We start from the raw sequence: 22,067 nt of genomic DNA on the forward strand, positions 1-22,067 counted from the left end.
GGCTATTGTGGCATTTCTTGGTTTGGCCCTGGGTCTTATGTCAGCCGTTGTTATCTTGGGGGTCCAGTTTCAGGTTCCTCTGGGTCAGGGCACTACTGCACATGTCTCTGCTCTTTCTTTGCTTAAGGCGTGGCCCAGTGCTTTTGGCCTTACCCACCTACCAGCCTTTTTATTTTATTTTGTGGCTGCTAGTGAGAATTAGAGTTCTTTGCTCTAATCTTGTTGTCCCTACCTCAGGGATCCCCCAACATGGCAACTGTGGTTGTCTTAGGTTGGCCTGCCTAACAGGCTCTGGCTACCAGCTCTCAGATGGTAGTTCCCCTTGAAATCGCCTAGGGTATGAGAACATTAGACAGAGGCATCATGAATTTCCGTGAATCAGGCTCTTATTACTTCCTTAGGGGGGGCAATGATCAGGGCATTGTGTTGATGTGGCATTGCTGGGAAACATGTTGTAGGAAACACTTAAACAATAGAATTATTAAGAGTGTCATTCCCCTTATCATTCTCCATGTTATACTTTTTGAAGGGTCAAGGATTGATTTTATATGACCCCAAATTTGAGCAAAGAATGTTGTGGACACCTCCAGTTGTTTCCCATGCATGGAGTTCAGGCTTAATATTTTATTAGAGAGTTGTACCTTAAGGTTTAAGAATGCTTTGCTCCACATTCTCAATATGATATCACTTAACCAACTCTTGGCTGTGTTATAGTCAAGACTGGGTAAGGGCTTAAACAAAAAGAGGAGAATCAGGGTTCACAGTTTTCTCTTACCAGCCACCTAAAGGTCTGGATTTTTTCATCCAATAAATCTAGTTGTTGCTGTAAATTGAGTATAACTGACTGGAAATGGGAATTAATCAGCTGTTGAGGGCTTAAGGCTTGGGCTGATTCTTCTATGGCCATATTAAGTGTAAAGGCAGTGCCTACCATTTGAACCAAGAAGGCTGTGGCCGCTATCCCACCTACAACAGCAAGCAGAATGGCCGCTATTATGGCTGCCTTTATTCCGAATTCTCTTTTTATTCTGGTTTGTTACATCGATTCTACCCCATGGAAATGAGATACATTGATCAAAGGTACCCAAAAGAAAGTGGGGAGGTGCACCATTATTGCCTATGAAGCCTCCTCGGGATTCCAGCAGGGTCTCAGCTTACAAAGGTCTGAGTGCAATTTAGCATAGGCATTGAGGAATTGGTTAAGATAAAGAAAAAAGGGGTCTTTATGCATGCAGGGGTGGCAGAAAGGGCAAAATGGTTTCACATAACAACATAGAGATCATTTGTAACTGTCAGAAGCAGAGATGGTATCATAATATAAAAAGGCATGATCTTCACTGAAATAAGTGCCTCCTCTTATAAACAGAAAGGGCCTTAAATCCATCCAGGCATGGAGGCCACATAGAGGCCAGGCCCCCAAAACAGTTCTGGCCTTTTTTTATTCTTCTCATGAGAGAACCATCAGTAGTTTTTGGTGTGCTACAGTTCATAGATAGTGGCACCTCGCCATCCTCTGGTTTCCAGATCCAAAGCCCTATGTTAGCCTTTCTGTAAAGGGGATGGGATAAAAAATTGGGAAGGTAATGATCCCAGTTAATAGGTATTTCAATCTTGGTGGTATATTCCCACGAATTTGGACAAAAGGAACCAAATGGTTGCTGAATGCCTTCAGTGGTGTTTGTTGTTGTTGTTGTTGTTTTTTCTCAATAGTGGGGCCCATTATTTTGATACCCAGCATAACTCTGGTCATTCTTCCAATTACCCCTTTTAGTCCCTTAAAATCTCTTGTAACATAAGAGGAGAAAGGGATGCACCCAGAAGCATTCACGCTATGGTGTGCATCAAAACAAAGGACATTTGCTAGATCATAAAATCCAAATGAATAATTAAAAGAATCTTGAAACTGGGCATAAGGAAGGCCCAAGATTTTGTTAGTTGTATAAATTCCTGGGAAAGAAGAGGCAGCTACCACTACAGGCATTGGGATAGATGGGGCAGGGACAAGCGCCCAAAGATCTTTGGCCTGAACAATCATTGGCAGGATCAGTAGCAGGACGGTCAGCAAAGGGAGAGGTCCTCCTTGAGATTTTCTTGATCTGTAGCAGGCCCGTATTTCTCTGATTATCACCCGTATTGGCTTGGCTTGACCCTGTGGGAACACACAAGCATATCCACACCTACATGTTAACAAGGGGGTAAGAGATTGCCAGAGATTAGATATAGGGTCTCTCTATCTGACTGGAGGGAGTGGTGCTTCTCTAAGAAGAGAGGCCCAATGCTTATAGGCTGACTTAGGCCTTTATTATCAAATGACAAGAAGTTCTTCTTAAACAGAGATTCCACCAGGGCCAAGTGTGGATCCTTCTTCAATTCCTTGGGTATTTTTTTTTAAATCATCCTTTAGTGAACGGTTTGTTTTTTCTACAATTGCCTGTCCTTGGGGGTTATATGGAATACCTTAGGTGTGCTCTATTTTCCATTCCATAAGGAAATCCTTAAACTGTTGAGAGGTATATGATGGGCCATTATCTGTTTTTATGCTACAAGGCACTCCTATGACCATCATAGCAGTTTTTAATGCCTTGATTGCCTGGGAGGCTTTTTCCCTAGTCTGTACTAGGGCAAAGGTAAATGAGGAGTATATATCTACTACTATGTGTATATATTTTAAGTTGCCGAAGGGAGGTGATGAGTAATACCCATTTGCTCAGAGTGCATTGGGTATTAGGCCCCTGGGGTTATCTCCTGCTCTATTTAGTGGTCCAAGAGGTGCTAGGGGAGCACAGGTGGTGCAAGTTCATGCTAAGTATTTATAATTTGACAAGGCCAAGTCAGGCAGAAGTTTATGGAGGTTATGAGGTGATGGTGGAACTGTTAGTGTAAGCACCTGGTCTGCTCCAGCACTGGCAGCAACACTATCATGATCATTTTATCTACACGGTGGTTAAATTGGCTAGCATTCCTGGCAATGCTGAGTGTGATCAAATATGGAATATATACCAGGGATGCCTCCTATTCTCTATAATGTCTTGTATTGCTTTCATGTTCAAGGAGATGAGATCTCTAAGAGTCTTTAGTTTAGCAAAGGACAATCGTGTATCAGCTGTCTGAAAAAAATGTTTATGGACGTTGACTAGCTCACCTCCAGTACTTTAAGGATGGCTGGGAGTTCTCCAGGTTGGATGGAGCCTGGGTTGAGTTGGGTGTGAATTATTTCTTTAGCATTAGGCATGGTTATTATTAAGTCAAAATTGGTCTTACTGGCATCTGTAAAAGCTATAGCCACTTGAGGGAGAGGGACAATCAAATGATTAGCACACTGGGCTTAAAGTTAACTTGAGAAATGAGAAGACTGAAAAATATTCATCTTGGGGGAAGTGGTTATCTAAGATCCCTGGAAAAACTGTCATCATTTTCTGGAAGGGAAGAGAGTCTTCCCATAAGGGCTGAGTATTTTGGAGGGAGAAGGGGAGGACAATCTAGTCTGGTTTGTGGCCCATGATTCTCCTACAGTTGTTCTTGTTTTAATGCCTATCTCTAAGGCAGTATCAAACTTCAAGGGGATATGGAATAACTCAGAATGTGATAGATGTATCCAGATTAGGGGGCCTGATTGCCACAGTGATCCCAATATGGTGCCCTTAGTCCAAAGCACTAGGGTTATCAGGGGAACATTTGGATTATGTCTCCTTAGGGAGGAGTTACAGGCAAGTTCATTAGCCCCCTTTAAGAGATCCCTGGCTCCCTCTGTCAACTCTATTTTTGCAGAAGGGAAGGTATGCCCCTTGAGAAAGGTGAACAATTGTCTCATGTCCTCATGGAGAATTGGGAGAAATTGCTTGATCCATCTAGTGGTGCCACAGAGTTCCTGAAGTTCTGTAAGGGAGTAGGACTCTCATATTATAATAGAAGCATTGAAGGATTGGATGGCTTGGCTGATTTGGTAACCCAAGAAGGCAAATGGGGGTAGCCACTGTTTCTTTTCTGGGTCCACTTTGAGGTGAAGGGCTCCTAAGTCCGCAAGGACCTGGGGCAATAACTCCTGAATTCTCTGTCTGCTCAGGTGGGCCAACAGGCTATCATCCATATAGTGGATGATTAATACCTCACTGGTGACCCTAACTAACACCTGTTGTACATACTGGCAGAAAACTGGACTGTTTTTTATACCCTGGGGAAACACCTTCCAGTGATAATGGGAAGCAGATTTTTGAACATTGGGCTCTCAGACAGTGAGTGTGAAGTACTCTCTGTCCTCTGGAGCCAGTGGTATTGAGAAAAAGCAATCTTTTTATCTATTACAAGAATATGCCACCCTGGTGGAATAACACCTTGGTGCAGTAGCCCTGCCTGAGAGGAGCCTATCTTTTCCATCTGTTCATTGATTGCCCTTAAGTCTTACAGATGCAATATTTTCCCCACTTTTTCTTAATTACAAACATGGGGATGTTAAATTTCCTGTGGGTGTATCAGCTATAATAAGGGAGAATCACCACTGATAGCCATGAAGATCCTTCTAATGAATCAGGTGAAGGGTTGTTTTAGAAGGTTTATCTCCTCCAGCCCTGGAAATGGGTGGGCCATCTTTAAGTTTTCAGTGTAGGAAGGCTTGAGCATCATTAAGAGATACTACAGTGGCTTCTGCCCCAGTGTCTACCAGACCCTTGGTGGGTCCACAATCCAGGTAGATGGTCATCATGTGAGACTGGGGGAATATTGAAGGGTCCAGAGCAGTCTGGGTTTGGAGGGATCCCCTCTTACTTGCTGGGCTGAGGGGTGACCCTCCTTGAGTTTAAAGTGACTTGGGGAGTGCTCCTACAGTCAAGTGCCCAATGGAAACCTTTTTTGGCATTTTTGTCATTTGGTTTAGGGCCTAGTTTTGAAACAGTCTCTACGAAGGTGAACTGACTGACCAGAGCTCCAGCAAGAACAGTCACGCTGGTGGGGAGAGGAATGCCCATGGTAATTATCTTTGGAAGCTAATAATACATTGAGGGAGGCTGTAAGGGCAGCTGTGGGTCCTGCCTGGGGGTCAAGATCGTGAGTAGTGATCACCCATTTATGGATGTCCTCATTACACACTGCCACAATTGCATTGCAAGTAGGGGCATTAAGCCCTGCCATGTTAATTGCTTAATTATCATCTCCCTGGTCAGGCCAGGATCTACCCATTTCTCTATTGCCTCATTGACTTTGGCTAAGAAGTCAGTAAACAATTCCCTGGGCTGCTGTACCAGCTTATGAAAGTATGCAGTCAGATCCCAAGAAGTGCAGGATTTCAAGACTTTAAATGCATGTTAGAGACCTGCTGAAAATAGGCATACAGGCCATTTTGGGCTTTGGTCATGGGGCAAACATATTGACTCCTGCTGGTCAGCATGTTTTTGAGGAATAGCAATATTATATTGAATATTCAGGCATGTGTGTACTTCAGCTTGTTCTTTACAGGCCACTTGCCAGTTAAGAAAGGCAGCAGTGTCGACTACTGCTTTCATTAAATGGTATCAATCATAATAGGTTTGTAAATGCATTGTCCATTGTCAAAGCACCTGTCAAAAACTGGCGTGTTAGGACCTGATTCATTAGCAGTGTTACAAATCAAAGGCAGACCGGTAAGAGGGGTGGGCACCTAGGGCTGTTTGGCTGCATTAGGTACTACATTAACTGGAAAGGCAAAAGGATTAATAGAGTGATATTTAATTTGGGGGGGCTTACATAAGGGGCTAAGGTACCAGGGCAGGACAGGCTTTAATTACTGAGGGTGATTTTGAGTTGCTATGGGATGTTCTGTATGTTAAATGTGTTGCTCTGATTGGTTAATAAATAAAACACTGATTGGCCAGTAGCCAGGCAGGAACTATAGGCAGGACAAGGAAAGAGTAGAATTCTAGGAGGAGGACAGCTCAGAGAGAGATGCTGCCAGCCACCACGATAAGAAGCAGATGTTAAGATACCGGTAAGCTACGAGCCACATGGCAACTTATAGATTAAGAGAAATGGGTTTATTTAAGCTATAAGAACAGTTAGCAAGAAGCCTGCCACAGCCATACAGTTTATACGTAATATAAGTCTCTGTGTGTTTACTTGGTTGGGTCTGAGCAGCTGTGGGACTGACGGGTGAGAGAGATTTGCCCTCTCCAGCTACAAATGGCACCAGAACATGGGGCAGGAATTTCCACTTAAAACCTGAGAAAGCATTAAAAAAACGAAGCTAAAACAGCTTCTTAGTTGTCTCTCTCAAGTTAGCGGCAGCCTGCAGGCTTGAACTACTATATGGGGGGTTTCTGGCGAGTGTGTTTGACGTGCAGTATGGCAGGAATGAGGCAACTGGAAGCGGCACATTATGCTGCATGGTGGATTTAGCCTTTGCTGTTTGCTGATACATAAAAAAAAAAAAAGGTTTCTGGGCAACACGCTGCTAGGATAACAGCATAGACCCACTGTTTCTAAGAGTTGATGGCACCTAGAGCTGGCAGTAAATGTACTACTGTCATGTTGTGAAGCTGATGGAGGTAGAGCCAGCAGCCACAGCAGCCATTTCAGTCTTACCAATGCTGTAGTTTAAAATGATAGATTCACAATAAGACAGATTCAGATGAAACAAGACTTTAAATGCTTTATAATGTGTGTAAATATGAACATAGGCTTGGAAGAGAGAGAAAAAGGAACATATACAGTTATATAAAGAAATACATAGTTTTAAAAAATAAAGTCTTTAAAGAGACAGCAAAATTACTATAAAAATAAGCCATGTAAAGATGGATATCACACAGAGAATCTGGATTATGTTGTCTTTGATATTCGTAACTGCAGAAAGACATTTGATTGTAAAAGCTGTTGAGTTAAGCAAATATGTATATTTTAAAGGTACCTTGACTTCAAAATTTGGATGTAAGGATATGTTGCTTTGGAAATGAGTCTCTGTTTTAGTTTCCACAGAAAGCCAGAGGCTATGGATTTGTTCCAGATTAAGATACATCAGGTTTGACCAGCCAAGACCCCCTGAAAGGTCTCAGATGACATCATGGCCCAGATGATCCAACATCCAGTGTAGATGTAACCAACTGTTTTAATAAATAAGAGACACAGAACCAATGCAAAGAAGAAAGCCAAGAGATCAGAGCTAAGAGCCTTACCCGCATGCTGCAGCTAGCCAAGAGACCTCGCCGAAAAGGACCTACTTCCTGTGTGTTTGTCTTTATATAGTCTTTCTGTTCTGTCTTCTCATTGGTTGTAAACCCAAACACATGACTGCCTCGTCACTGCCTGTCTGTACAGCCCTCCAGGTCTTCTATGGTATTGAGATTAAAGGCATGTGTCCCCAATGCTGGTTGTATCCTTGACCACACAGAGATCTACCTAGCTCTTCTACCAAGTGCTGGGATTAAAGGCATGCGCCACGAATGCCCAGCTCTGCTATGGCTTGCTATTAGCTCTGACCCCCAGGCAACTTTATTTATTAACATACAAATAAAATCACATTTCAGTACAAATAAAATACCACCATATTTTCCCTTTTCTATTTTAATAAAAAAAGAAAAAAGGAAAAAGGTTATAACTAATGTAAGAAAAACTATATACAAAAGTACAATAACTATATACAATATATACAACTAATAAATACTTAAACAATGTCTAGTCCATTTGTATTTGACAAATTCGGAGAAAATAATTTAATTATCTATCCTATTTTGGTAAGTCCAAAATGTATCTAATCCACTTCCTACCCTATTTAATCTTGAACTATAACTAACTAAATTTCAACTCTATCAGAGACCCAAGAAGGAAATAATATTACCTAACAAAAATAAAAACAGGAAGTGCATGCAAGCAACTTCCAAAAAATTTGTGAGTTGACAGAAACAGCCAGCTGCCTGGACAGTCACCTGAGGTTTCTCTGCAGTGTTGGGGCATCATCTTCAGCCTATAGGCTTAGCGTATCTGACAGACTGATTTGTGAAGCAGGATGTACACAAGGTCAACAGTTTGACCTCACATTGGGTGAGAGCAGTCCATGTACCAGAAACACCTGAATTCCACTAGTGTCATGGTATGATTCAGGATTTTAAATTCTGGAAATTGTTGATGGTTTTTTAATTCAGCTGTCCATTCTTCTTGGCTATGTGTGTGTGTGTGTGTGTGGCTTCATCTCGGCATCCTGTTCTTCTCCACACCCCTCTATCAAATGCCAGTCTACTATTGAGAGGCATGAGTTTAGTTACACTTCAAAAATAACTATTTTCAGTGCCGGTCCATTGCACATCAGAAGCTATTGGCCCACTGCCTGTTCAGCTGCCTTTGAAAAAAAGGGCACTGTACCTTTTTCCGAATTGTGAAGGCCACTTCAGGGATGGGAGTGCTTGAGATGGCTGTAACAGGAGTGAAATGCTATAGCAGCCTGGGACCCAAGAGCCCCACCTTCTCCTGATTGCAACCCCAGCTATGAATGTGGCCAGGTGTTTTTGGTGTGTGGGAGTGAAATGCTGCAGCAGCCCAGGAACTGAGAGCCCTGCCTTCTCCAGATCACAACCACAGCCACTGAATGGGGTGCTTCGTGTGACTGTCAGCAAAAAAGGAAAGTGCCTGGGATCCAGGTGCTCTCTCAATAATGATTGTGTTTGTGGTACTGAGAGTAAGTGCTTTGTGGGGCCCCTCCACATTTCAAAAGTCATTTTACAATACTAAAATTTAATTTTGGAATATTAAAGCACTCTAATTAGTCAGTCTTTAGCATAAAGAATAACACTAGAAACATCATACTGAGCTTTAATAACATTGTGTGCTGTAGAATGTCATTCTGTATGTTGTGAATGTGTGTTTCTCTACTTGGTTGATAAATAAAATACTGATTGGCCAGTAGCCAGTCAGGAAGTATAGGTGGGATAAGCAGATGAGGAGAATTCTGGGAAGAGGAAGGCTGAGTCTCAGGGGTCGCCAGCCAGACACAGAGGAAGCAAGATAACAAGGCAGAACTGAGAAAAGGTACCAAGCCTTATGGCTAAACATAGGTAAGAATTATGGGTTAATTTAAGCATAAGAGCTAGTCAGTAGTAAGCCTGAGATAATGGCTGAGCAGTTATGGTTATAAATAATATTAAGGCTCTGAGTGATTATTTTGTAAGCAGGCCATGAGACTGCAGGGCCTTGGTGGGACCTGAGAAACTTCGTCCTACATTTTGGCTTACCAATGTGGGGCTTTCAAATCCATAATGCCTAAAAAAGTTTAAAAAAAGGCTTCTAAACACATAATAACAGATCCAAAAACAGCTTCAAGGCAACTGGCTCAGAATATGACTTGATCATAACTCTTTATTTTCTCAGGATCCCCACTAGATTGCCAGTGCCCTCATCCAACAGGAAGTAGTATGAGAAGCTACGCCCAAATTCCCAAAATATTGTTTATGAATGTTTATTTTTATTAAAGCAGGTTGATTATAAATGAAATCTCTTTCTAAAGAAGAAAAGTGGATAGTATAGATAGGATGAAAGAGTAGATTAATAAACCTACTTTTAAAAAGCAATAATTAGTTTAAAAATGTTTTACATTGCTATGGATTTTAGTTTATTGATACAAATTTAGAGTTGATTTTGTTATACTATATATGTATTTCTTTTCAAAGGTATTATGTTTATGTAATTCATTTAAATCATAATGGATAATTAAGAAATATAGATTAATAATTAGTCTTCTATGATAGTCAAAATTATAGTCATGTTAAGTTTTCTAGGTATACATAGATATAATCCTACTAGGTAGGTAATCTTTAAACACTTCAAAAACCTACAGAATATGGCATTTTAAATGTTTTAAAAACTTAGACTTTCTGGACAGTGAGATACATCTGCCCCAAGAAGGACTGATTTACTTCAAAGAGAAAGAAGGGCTTCAAAGACACTCCATATGGAGTTTATCTTCCTCTTGACAAAAATAGCTGCTTGGGAAAGAAACTGCTCTTGCCTGGACTGATGATAATATGTTATATAAACTGGACATGTAGGACCTATAAGAAGGTGACCACTGAACTTTACAAAGTGAAATGGCCCTTAAGGTTCCTGTTCACAGAGGAGACTACCAGAAATTCTATAGGACACAGAGAGAAGCGACTGAAAGACTCTAGACCTATTTGCTGAAGAATGGATGCCCCAAAGTTGCAGAGGAACTTTGGGTGCCGTCCAGGCAGCCAGCTGTCTCTGTCATTCCAGATTTTGAAAGTTGCTTACAAAGCATGTCATGTTTACTTAGGTAATATTATACCCTTCTGAGATTTTTGATGTAATTGAAGACTAGATAGTTACAATTGTAATTTTCCTTAGTTACGATAAAAGATAAATTAGATATGAAACTTCAGACTCACAAAAATAGGCTAGACAGGAAATTTTCTTTAATTTTGCCAAATACAAATAGACTAGATATTGTAACTAATTCTTGATTGATAACTGTTCTATTATATGTAATTTTATTATGTTAAAATTAAAACCTTCCTTTTTGATTAGAAATATAAATAGAAGTGCTGTGGAATGTCGTTCTGTATGATGTGAATATGTGTTGCTCTGATTGGTTGATAAATATAATGCTGATTGACCCATAGCCAGGCACAAGTATAGGTGGGATAAGCAGATGAGGAGAATTCTGGGAAGAGGAAGGCTGTGTCAGGAGTCACCAGCCAGACATAGATGAAGCAATATAACAAGGCAGAACTGAGAAAAGGTACCAAGCCACGTGGCTAAACATAAATAAGAATAATGGGTTAATTTAAACATAAGAACTAATCAGTAATAAGCTTTAGCCAATGACTGAGCAGTTATAAATAATTTTAAGGCTCTGGGTGATTATTTTATAAGCAGGACACAGGACTAAGGGGGTTTGGCAGGACCTGAGAAACTTAGTCCTACAATTGTGAAGTACTAATAATTGAAACATCATGGCACTGATATAAAAGTAGATACACCAATCAAGAGTATTGAAAACATAAATAGACCTCTGACCTCTGTATTTATAGTCAACTGATTTAAACATTTTTTTTAATGTTTGAAGTTATAATGGGAAAAGATTGTATCTTCCACTGGAAGAGCTTAATCTTGTGGCATAGAGTAGACACATTAGCTCTTGTGAGTGGAATTTGTTGCAAAGCATGTGTGCTTCCTCCATAGTACGTGACTTTTCTCTTGCATTCACATTCACTGTGGGACCATTTATCTTTTTTTTTTTTTTTTTTTTTTTTGAGACAGGGTTTCTCTGTGTAGCTTTGCGCCTTTCCTGGAACTTGCTTTGGAGACCAGGCTGGCCGCAAACTCACAGAGATCCACCTGCCTCTGCCTCCCAAGTGCTGGGATTAAAGGCATGCACCACCACCACCTGGCCCATTTATCTTCTTATGATGCAGGCAAAACCTCAGAGCTGTGAGATAAATACACCTCCTTTCTTTATAAAATGCTCAGTCACAGATATTTTTATAGTAACAGAAAGCTGACAACACAATATAGAATGAGGAGGGGTTTATATTACATATCCATGTAATAGAATATTATATATTCACTACAAGTTTATGGTTGTTAATTATATAAAATTATATATGAACACATATCATATGAGATGTATTTCTCAAGTGAGAAATTATAAATTAGGAAATACATGGATTGTGGTCCTCAGTCTATGACTGTGTTACCTAGAAAAAGGTGGTATAGAAAGAATTTACAAGTTGGATTGCAAGGGATAGGAACTGGATGCAATGCACGAACAGAACTGATTACCTTTTTAAATTATTTGGGTTTTTAGCATGTTCACATATTAATGCAAATTTCAAAGTCAAATATTTACTTCGATTTTTTTCAGCTAAGATGCCTGTGTTTTGGGGATTAGAGAGATTGCTCAGTGGTTAAGAGTATTTGGTGATGCTCTTCCAGGGACTCATGTTTGTTTCCCAGCACCCTCATCAAGTGGCTCACCAGCAACTATAATTTCAGTTCCAGAGATCTAATTCAACTACATGTATACCCACACATATGTGGCACACACTCACACAGACACAAACCCATAAATAAGGACTTTTATAAAAAGATGGTTTTGGTTGTAAGCCTAGCACTTAATGGCTGAGCCATATCCCAATAGATAGGTGTAGTCCTTACCTCTTATCAAGAAAAGTTGTCTTTGCAGCAGGAGACTACTACAGAAAACCACAACCAATAAAAATGAAGAGTGTTGGATCCCAGTCCCAATGGATACATCAACAATACTTCACATCTAAGGCTCAACAAACATTGGAGAAGATGGGGCAGAAAGATTTAAGAGCCAGAGAATCAGGAGTTTGCTTTAAGATTATATCTCTTGTAATATCAGAAGATAAACCCATAAAGTCTCATCAATATGACTGCCCAAATATTAGCTGAACAAGGATGGCACCAATAGACATGCCAAAGTAGATGGGGGAAACCCACAAGGCCTAAACCATATACAAAGAACCACAAGTAATGAAGGTATGCTGAGAATGAGAGAAATAATCTTACCCAAGGAAGAACACACCAACTAGTTATCCAATATGACATAGTCAACCTTAAAAAAAATACATACAAAAGATTATAAAGACAGGTATATTGTAGGGTTTGGAGGGAAGAAAAATGTGAGCATTATTGTAATTATATTAAATCAAAATGATATCACCAAGTTTTAAAAGAAGATTGTTATGTTTAAAGGGAAATAATTTGTGCTTTGGCACATTATGGAATAGCCCTGTATTACCAAAGGGATTTTGTCTGACTGCTGAGAAAAACAACAAACAAAAGTCATGGCACCTAAGGGCTTTATTTCCTCCCATAAACCACATTTCCCTGTCTTTGTATAAATTCGTATGGGAATGGTCCAAGAAGAGAAATTTCTTGGGTTTTAGAAAATATAAGGTGATTGTACAGTTTATAGTCCAAGGTGATTACTGGCAAACTTAGGGGGCTTAGTAAAATTAATTTTCCTCCTGGGGAGAAAGTAAGAATTGACTAGCAAATGAATAAGTAATTCATAACAACCTATACTTAACAATAAATGTTTTTATTTCAGCATAATTGACAGTTTATAATAATTATCTCAAAGAATAATGATAAAACACCCTTTTACCATTATTTAAATATTACAAGTAAAACCAATATCTCAATGAAAGCATTCATGAGCATATCTGCTATTTCAACTTTGAGGTCAAATTTAGGACTTTAGTTGAAGTTGATAGACCCTAGACCCAGGGTACTACCTTCTCGCATGGGTGCCCCAAGAACCCAGACTCCAGTCCAGTTGATGCAAACAGCAAGAGGTTTATTGATACGGCTGTACAGTCAGGCCACTCTTGTTCTGAGAGCAAGAGTTGTGTCCTACTGCAGCCGCATAGGTACTTTTAAAGGAAAAACCCACAAAAGCCACAAGGTTACAGTCCTCATACAATTTCGTTTCCATTGATTTTTTGTCTAGAGGCTAATTTCTCAAGATTATGGTCTCATCACAGAGGGGGTACAGTCAGTTCTGCATGCACATTCTTCCCGAAACCTCAAGGGAGGCATCAGGTTGGGAGTGAGAGTTATACAAAGGTTACCGTGGTCCTTCCTGGAATACTTGCAATTATCCTAGTCACAGTTGAGTGCATCTCTTAATAGAATTCTCTTTACATTGTTACATTGTGGCAGGGGTGATTGAGTAATGGTTGAGTCAGCTTGCCCTTGGAACTAGATTTTTAATTCCTCATTTTCCTGGGGCTTAGGGGGGAGCATGTAAGCCTGAAGGGTTAGGGTCTTTCAAGGTCACTTTAAGAAGTTTCTATAGATCAAATAATACAGAGCTATCAAATCAACATTCTATGTTCTTTTTAAAAAATCTTTGTTGAGCATTTCAACTTTACTATATACTCACCATTTTACCTGCTGTATAACACACACTCTTCATATTGTATTTGACATCTCCAAAAATAATTGCATGTTAAAATAGTCATCATTGGTAATGGTTAAATAAACCTCCATGATGACAGTTCCTAATTTTTATTTCATTCTGAAAATTTAGCTGGGTTCTTAGAATTTTTTTTAGTATTAGAAAGATTGGCAATTGAGCATCAAAAATACTGGTAACATATATTTTGCCTAGAAGTATTACAATCTTATAAAATGATAAATATTTATAGTCCATATAATACCAGAAATTCTGAAAATTAAAATTATTCAGAAAGAGAACCATTAGTTTATAATTTTAACATATTATTCATTTGGTGAAATTATTTTCTGCAATGGCATGGAGTGAATCTCCTTTGCAGTCATCTGCTCGAATATTCAATCATCTCCTTTTCAATTGTCTAAATCTTACTGCTTAGCCCAGGGTCTGAGACGTGGCCATGAGGTTTCAGTAGATACTTATTAGCTCAATGAGTAAATAATCTAAAGTTGGTAGAAATATCCATCATATCCTACAACTGTAATGTGTATTTTGACTTCTATATATAGAGTAAACCATGCCAGTTATCAAGAAATGGCTGATTTAATTCTTCATAATTTTTCTGTCTTGGCAGAGAAGTACTCTTAATTTTTCCATCTCAAATATAATGCGAGGCAATTCAAGATATTTTTAATTTCCTTATTCCTCACCTCTTTTATTTAACAAGTCGAAAGCTTCTTCAGTTATACCTGAAAAGAATCTCTACTTGAGACTGTGGTGTTTTTTTATATATAATTTAATTTTACATATCAGCCATGGATTCCCTTGTCCTCCACCCTGCTGCACTCCCACTGACTTCCCCCAAGCCCACCCCCCATTCCCATCTCCTCCAGGGGAAAGACTCCCCTGGGGATTCAGTTCAACCTGGTAGATTCAGTACAGGCAGGTCCATTCCCCTCTCCCAGACTGAGCAAATTATCCCTGCATAAGCCCCAGGTTCCAAATAGCCAGCTCATGCACTAAGGACAGGTTCTTGTCCCAATGCCTGGGTACCTCCCAAACAGTTCAAGTTAATCATCTGTCTCACTGATCCAGAGGGCCTGATCCAGTTGGGGGCTCCTCAGCTACTGGTTCATAGTTCATGTATTTCCATTCGTTTGGCTATTTTTCCCTGTGCTTTTTCCAAGCTTGGTCTCAACAATTATCACTCACTTTAAACTCAGAAGGCTAAATTATGAAACTTCTTCCCCCCTTTGTGCTACCCAGTTAGAGCAAACCACTAATCATACATAAATGTATTTATGAAAATAGAAACAAATGAATAAAAATAATTATCACCAATTACCCTGCCTCCAGACTCTCTTCTTTCTTATTTATCCACAACACAAAACATATTTATGTTGATAATAAACACAGAACATATCCATGTTGGTAATTAACTCAAATATTTTCCAGTAGATATGTATTTTAACCAAACAAATTCAATTGTGCTATTGGCTGATGTTTAGTTGTTTCACTATAAATTGCCTCTCCATTTTTTACATTTTCCAGTTTTCTCATCTTTTCACGTGTAAACCTTTGCCAGCTCAGATTATAGCATCTTCTTGAACCAGTGTTCTCTTCTATCCTTTACCTACCCATTTGTTATTAATCCTCAGTTTGAATATGTATTCTGTTAAGCCTTTAATCTTCAGATTAGTTTAGACCATGTTACTGCTAATCTCATAATTTCCTGTACTTCTTAACAGTACAGATTATTTTACTTAGTTATTGAATACATTTCTTTGCTAAATAACTGTAAAAGTTGATTCTACACATTTCTTATTGTTGAATGAATACATGTTAACTAAATAGGTACATACTGTGTACCAATGACTCTTGTATTGTTTAAAAATCCATTCTATGCATCTGAAGGATAACTCATCAATTCTCAAAAGAAACTTATAATCCTGTGAGTATTTATTCTCGTCATATCATTTTCTGTGAACTGTGTTAGCTGATGAGGCTATAAAGGCATACATATAAGATAGATATCCTTTCATGAAAGAGTGAAATGCCTCATTAAGAGATAGAGAAACCATACAATCCTGTAATGTAATTCTATTGGTAAACTGTAATGTGTTGTTTAAAGTCACTGAGATGCTGTCTCTGGAAGCAGAGCTGAATTTCCCTGTAACACAAATTGCTAAATGGTCTTATTAATAAAAATCCTGGAGCCAGATATTGGGATGAAAGCTAAAAGATCAGAGAAGCAAAACAGGTCACAACCAACCTCACCTCTACAACTCCTCAGCCACTCCTGTTTCCACAAATTCTCAGGCTGAAAGCCTCTGAGTCCTCACCCGTGAGGGTCTCAGTTGAACAGCTCAAAAGCCTCTAGTTCCTGGTCCTCACACCTTAAATACCTTTGTACTGCCTGCCATCACTTCCTGAAATTAAAGCCATGTGCCCTTCCCAAGCAAAGACATGAGATCTCAAGTGCTGGGATTAAAGGCATGTGCCACCACTTCCTGGCTCTGTTCCCAGTGTGGCCTTGAACTCACAGAGATCCAGACAGATCTATGCCTCCTGAATTATAGGAGCAAAGGCATGTGTGCCACTACTCTCTGGCCTCTAGTGTCTGTTCTGTTCTCTGATCCCCATATAAGTATTATTTGTTAGAACACAAATAAAATGTCATCACACTTCTCATTTCAGGTCCAAGCATGTTTATCTCAAAGTTTCCTCTAAGTCTCCTTCCCTTGAATGACTTGTCCCACTAACTATAAGACAGATAGAAGAGAAAATAGAAAAATATTACAAGATTAAAAACATCTTGTCATTAAGAACATATAACAGTGGGAAGGGGAAGCTTGAAGTTCAACCAAGGGAGGAAGCATGGCTATGAAGAGAAGACTATGCACCTCAGGCAATCCCTTCAGTTAAGAGATAATCATGAAAACTTTCCCTGAGAAATTGTGCTTTTAACCAGAATCTAGGTGGTACATCATAAATGACAAGGTAGAGAAAAATAGCTTTCCCTGTTTAGATACCAGCATGCAATTTGTTTTAACTTCTAATGTTTAAGATGGTGATGGTGTGAGGATGGATACAAAATGTGGTGCTAGTGGGATAAGCAGTGTCCAATTATGGATAATATGGTACATTTTTTGAACAATTAGAGGAAAAGCCAGTAGGAATTTTCAAAATAGTAATGAAATTTATGTGTTTTTGAAAGTAAGAAAATGTATTATTCAAGAAATTTTATAATAGCTGTGATAAATGTGATGCAAATATTCTAATTAGAAAGGATTTGTAGCTGTTGGTTCCATTAACAAAGCTAGGCAAAATAGGAAGGCAAGATCAGAGTAGGAATACAGGACCTACAAATTAATCATGGAAAGGTAGTCATAAAGTTTACTGTGGTACATCCAAGGCATTCATTCTATAGGCAAATAGATATGAAATCTATAACCTTTGCAAGACTGAATATATAAGTTTATGATTCATAACACAAAGATAACAACTAATAAAAGCTGAGAAAAGGTTTATGGTTGAGTGCCTTAAGGGAAGTTTTTCCAGCATCAAAGAAGATACAAAAGATAAATATCACTGCCTGGGGGGCCAGCCCCCATGAGCAATGAGTCTGTGTGTACTAGACTTATTAATCTGAGGGAGTAAGGAAAAAAAGACACTCAATCTCTCTTCATGGTTTCCTTCTTTATTCTTCTTAATTCTTTATTCTGTGTTCTATATTCTTATTTCTTATCTCTATCCAGAAATGTTTCTTCTGTCTCTCCTGTTTTCCTTCTTCTAACTGTCTTGATATTCTCCTAATTCTCTCATTTTTGATGTTTTCCTTCTAACTCTATCATTCTTGATGTTTTCCCTCTATCCTGTCATAACTCTCTCTAACTTTATTCTTTTTCTTACAGCTTATATACCCCAGCAAAAAATTTTCAGGCAGTATAAAAATTACAATGGGATTACATTCTGATTTTCAAGCGAATGACTACAAGTTAAAAAGCAGCATGTTTTCCATACCCCTTACATGATTAAACTTTTTTTTTCAAGACAGGGTTTCTCTGTGTAGTTTTGGTGGCTGTCCTGGATCTTGCTCTGTACACCAGGCTGGCCTTGAACTCACTGAGATTCCCCCAGCTCTCCCTCCTGAGTGATGGGATTAAAGGTGTACACCACCACCATCCGTCATAATTTAACATTTTATGTATTCCAGATGAAAAATTATCCCAATAACCATTTACATTCATATACAAGCAACTTGTTATAATTAACCATGTAGGCAAGCAAGCTATTCTTAGTCAGGTCTTTTACTGGCAGGCTATGTTTTGCAGTTGCAAAAAAGGGCCAATTACTTCATTACTTATCTTGAAAGGTAATCTTAAAAGGCATCTTAAAGGAATCACAAACCTAAACTTTTATATATGAAAAAAATCAGTCAGCTCTACTTTAATCTTTAGGGTGCATACCCATTCATTAATGGTTTTTTATACCAAGAGATTGAGGGCAGAAATGGGTATAAGAAATTAATAATCACCTTTGGTCATCAACAAATCCTAGCATAAAAGGCACATCTGGAATAATAATTGGGCTGCTTTGTTCTTTTTCCCTGACCTTAATGAGTTCTTCATTAAACTATGTGCCTTTCTAAAACTTTAAATTATCTTACTGGGTGTTTTTTTTAATCTCAAAGCTATTTGACAAAAACATCTTAGTATAGCTTTAAGTTATTGTCAAAGCTTTGTTTCAGCTATTGTGCTCTTGAAACCTGTGAACACATGACCCAACATTAAGGTTAAAGGAATTTAAGCTGGTTGGGGTACTAGGACTCAGATGTTGTTTTAATCATTAACCTCAGTCACAGTCTATATGGCTCCTTAATAGAAACTCATATGTTGGAGCAGTGTGACACTACCTTGTTTTATTTTTGTCGTCAAAACTCTGTTTAAATTAACATTATTATTATCAATTAGACAGTACAGCTTAGGAAGAAATCATCTTCATAATAAGCCACAAGTAAAAGTGCCCAGTGGAATAGGATGTTTCCCTGAGAAAAACACACTACATTACAGGCAGTTCGGATCTATCCATACCTATTAATACCATGCCAGATACCAGAGAAAGATGGCAGCAAGAAACTGTTGCTGGAGAGCTTCTCTCCAGGTTCCCCAAGCCCCGCAGTCCCACAATCCACTTATAAAATAATCACTCAGATGCTTATATTACTTACAAACTGTATGGCCATGGCAGACTTCTTGCTAATTGTTCTTATATCTTAAATTAACCCATTTCTATAAATCTATACCTTGCCACGTCACTTGTGGCTTACTGGCATCTTTACATGTTGCTTGTCCTGGCGGTGGCTGCAGTGTCTCTCCCCCCTTTTTTCTGTTTCCCCAATTCTCCTCTCTCCTTGTCCCACCTATACTTCCTGCCTGGTCACTGGCCATCAGTGTTTTATTTATATAGAGTGATATCCACAGCAACAAACATGTGAATGCACAGCAGAAGCAAAAGACATTTTGGCAACTGTGGTCTTGGGGTCTTTCCTAGCCAAGATTCATGCATCAGGGATTTGCACTGGTGGGCTGACACTTCAGCTGCTACTTGCTACTTCTCTGACATGGCCACCAGCAGATAAAACTCATTACAATCTCTTGCCTGGGAAAGTGTTAAAAGTACATAATATGGTTAATGTTCAAAGTGAAATAGTTTTCTTCCCACAACAGAACCAACAAGGTAAATACTGAGAGGGTAGTGCTTGCTTATGTGCCCACAAGCTCATGGGGCACTGTGAGAGGTTTTTGCAGTTTCTTGATACATGATCAGTTCCTTTGTGCCAATACTAAGGAAACCAAGGCCAATAACTTGGCACATTTTGCACAAGAAAAAAAATATTTGTTTAAATAGCAAAGAAGCCAAGCCTGTGCCATTTTCCAAGGAGTGAACATTTAAGCAGCAGTCATGCTTTGGTTGTCTTTACCTACTTACTTGCAAATATATCTAGCCACAGAAATAACTTAGAATTGGGAGATAGGTAAACTTTTGGTAATGCACAGACAACCAGGACTTACAGAGATATACAGGGTTCATGTTAAACTGTATCTTATTAAAACATGTGATTTCATTTGACCCCAATGAACACAAGTAGATAGGCAGAATATAGCATTATACACCACTTTACAAATGAGGAAATGGCTACTATATAAAGAAATCTGATGTATTCTCTAGCATTTGAGAACACCACAAGTGGAACTCTCTTCTTCCGATTCTATTCATGCCTTTAAGGTATTCAGATTAATAAACAGAAGTTATAATCAAGAATAGAAGGCTACACCAAGTCTGGAACAGTCTTAAGTATGTTGATCCAAACAAGACTGGCTTCACAAGACATTGTTGTTTGTTTGAAATTCATTCCAGTCAAAACTTCCACAAAGTGCTCTGAAACTGCAACTGTTTCCTGAGACAGAGTGTGCCAGCATCTGAATGGACTAAGAGGTGAGTCTTTATCCTCATCCCTGAACTTCCCAGTCCCTAGGTTTGTGTTCAGAGGCACAACCCTGCGCCCCTACACCACTACCCATTGCAGTTCCAGTTTTAGGACAGTTAGCAGGCATACCTCCTACACACAGGTCAGACAACCCCCATCCCCTATCAGACCCTGTAACCCAAGCCCCACCTCTCCCAAATCCCATACACTTTTCCAGACTGCAACTGTTCCCTGAGACAGAGCCTGCCAGCACCCAACTGGACTAAGAGGCCAATTGGCAGGCAGACCTCCTTCAGACAGGTCAGATTATCACCATCTACGACACGCTAAGACTGCAGCTACTCCCTGAGACAGAGCCCACTAGTGCTAGTTGGTCTAAGAGCTGTTCCCTAAGACAAAAAGTCCATCAGCATCAATGAGACCAAGAGCTCCCACTGGATCAAGAGTATCAATCAAACCAAGAGAAGCTCCCTCAGACACAGACACTGCTTACACCAAGTGGAGAAAGAGATGGGTAGACGCCAGTGCAAAAATGCAATCAACAACATAAAAACCAATATGGCTCCATCAGAACCTACATCAGCAAGACCTGAACATCCCAACACAGAAGAAATTAACATTAAAAATGACCTTAAAAAGATGATAGAGATGCTTAAAGAGGAAATGAAAAATTCCCTTAAAGAATTCGAGGAAAAATCAAACAAAAATGGGAAGAAATCAGTAAATCCCTTAAAGAAAGCCAAGAGAAAGCATTTAAACAAGTGTGAGAAACAGTCCAAGATTTGAAAACTGAAATCTTGACAATAAAGAAGACACAAAATGAGGGAATGCTGGAAGTGGAAAATCTGAGTAAATGAATAAGAACTACAGATGCAAGCACAACCAACAGAATGCAAGAGATGGAAGAGCAGATATCTGGTGTTGACAATTCAATAGAAGAAAGATTCATCAGTCAAAGAAAACACTAAAGCCAATAAAATCATGAGTCAAAATGTCCAGGAAATTGGGGACACCATGAAAAGACCAAACCTAAGAATAATAGGGATAGAAGAAGGAGAAGAATACCAACTCAAAGGCACAGAAAATATATTCAACAAAATCATAGAAGAAAACTTTCCCAACCATGCTTTGGGATGTTCTGTATGGCAAGTGTGTTGTTCTGATTGGTCAATAAATAAGATACTGATTGGACAGTGGCTAGGCAGGAAGTATAGGAGGGACTAACAGAGAGGAGAAAAGAAAGAACAGGAAGGCAGAAGGAGCCACTGCCTGCCGCCACCAGGACAAGCATCATGTGAAGAAGCCTGTAAGCCACGAGCCACGTGGCAAGGTATGGATTTATGGAAATGGATTAATTTAAGCTATAAGAACAGTTAGTAAGAAGCCTGCCATGGACATACAGTTTGTAAGCAATATAAGTCTCTGTGTTTACTTGGTTGGGTCTGATCGGCTGTGGGACTGGCGGGTGACAAAGATTTGTCCTGACTGTGGGCAAGGAGGGAAAACTCTAGCTACACAACCTAAAGAAGGAAATGCCTATAAAAATACAAGATGGTTACAGAACACCAAGTAGACTGGATCCCAAAAATATGTCCCTTCACCACATAATAATCAAGCCACTAAGCATACAGAATAAAGAAAAAAATATTAAGAACTCCAAAGGAAAAAGGCCAAGTAACA

This window comes from Peromyscus maniculatus, chromosome X, assembly GCF_049852395.1.
Source record: "Peromyscus maniculatus bairdii isolate BWxNUB_F1_BW_parent chromosome X, HU_Pman_BW_mat_3.1, whole genome shotgun sequence".
NCBI lineage: Eukaryota > Metazoa > Chordata > Mammalia > Rodentia > Cricetidae > Peromyscus > Peromyscus maniculatus.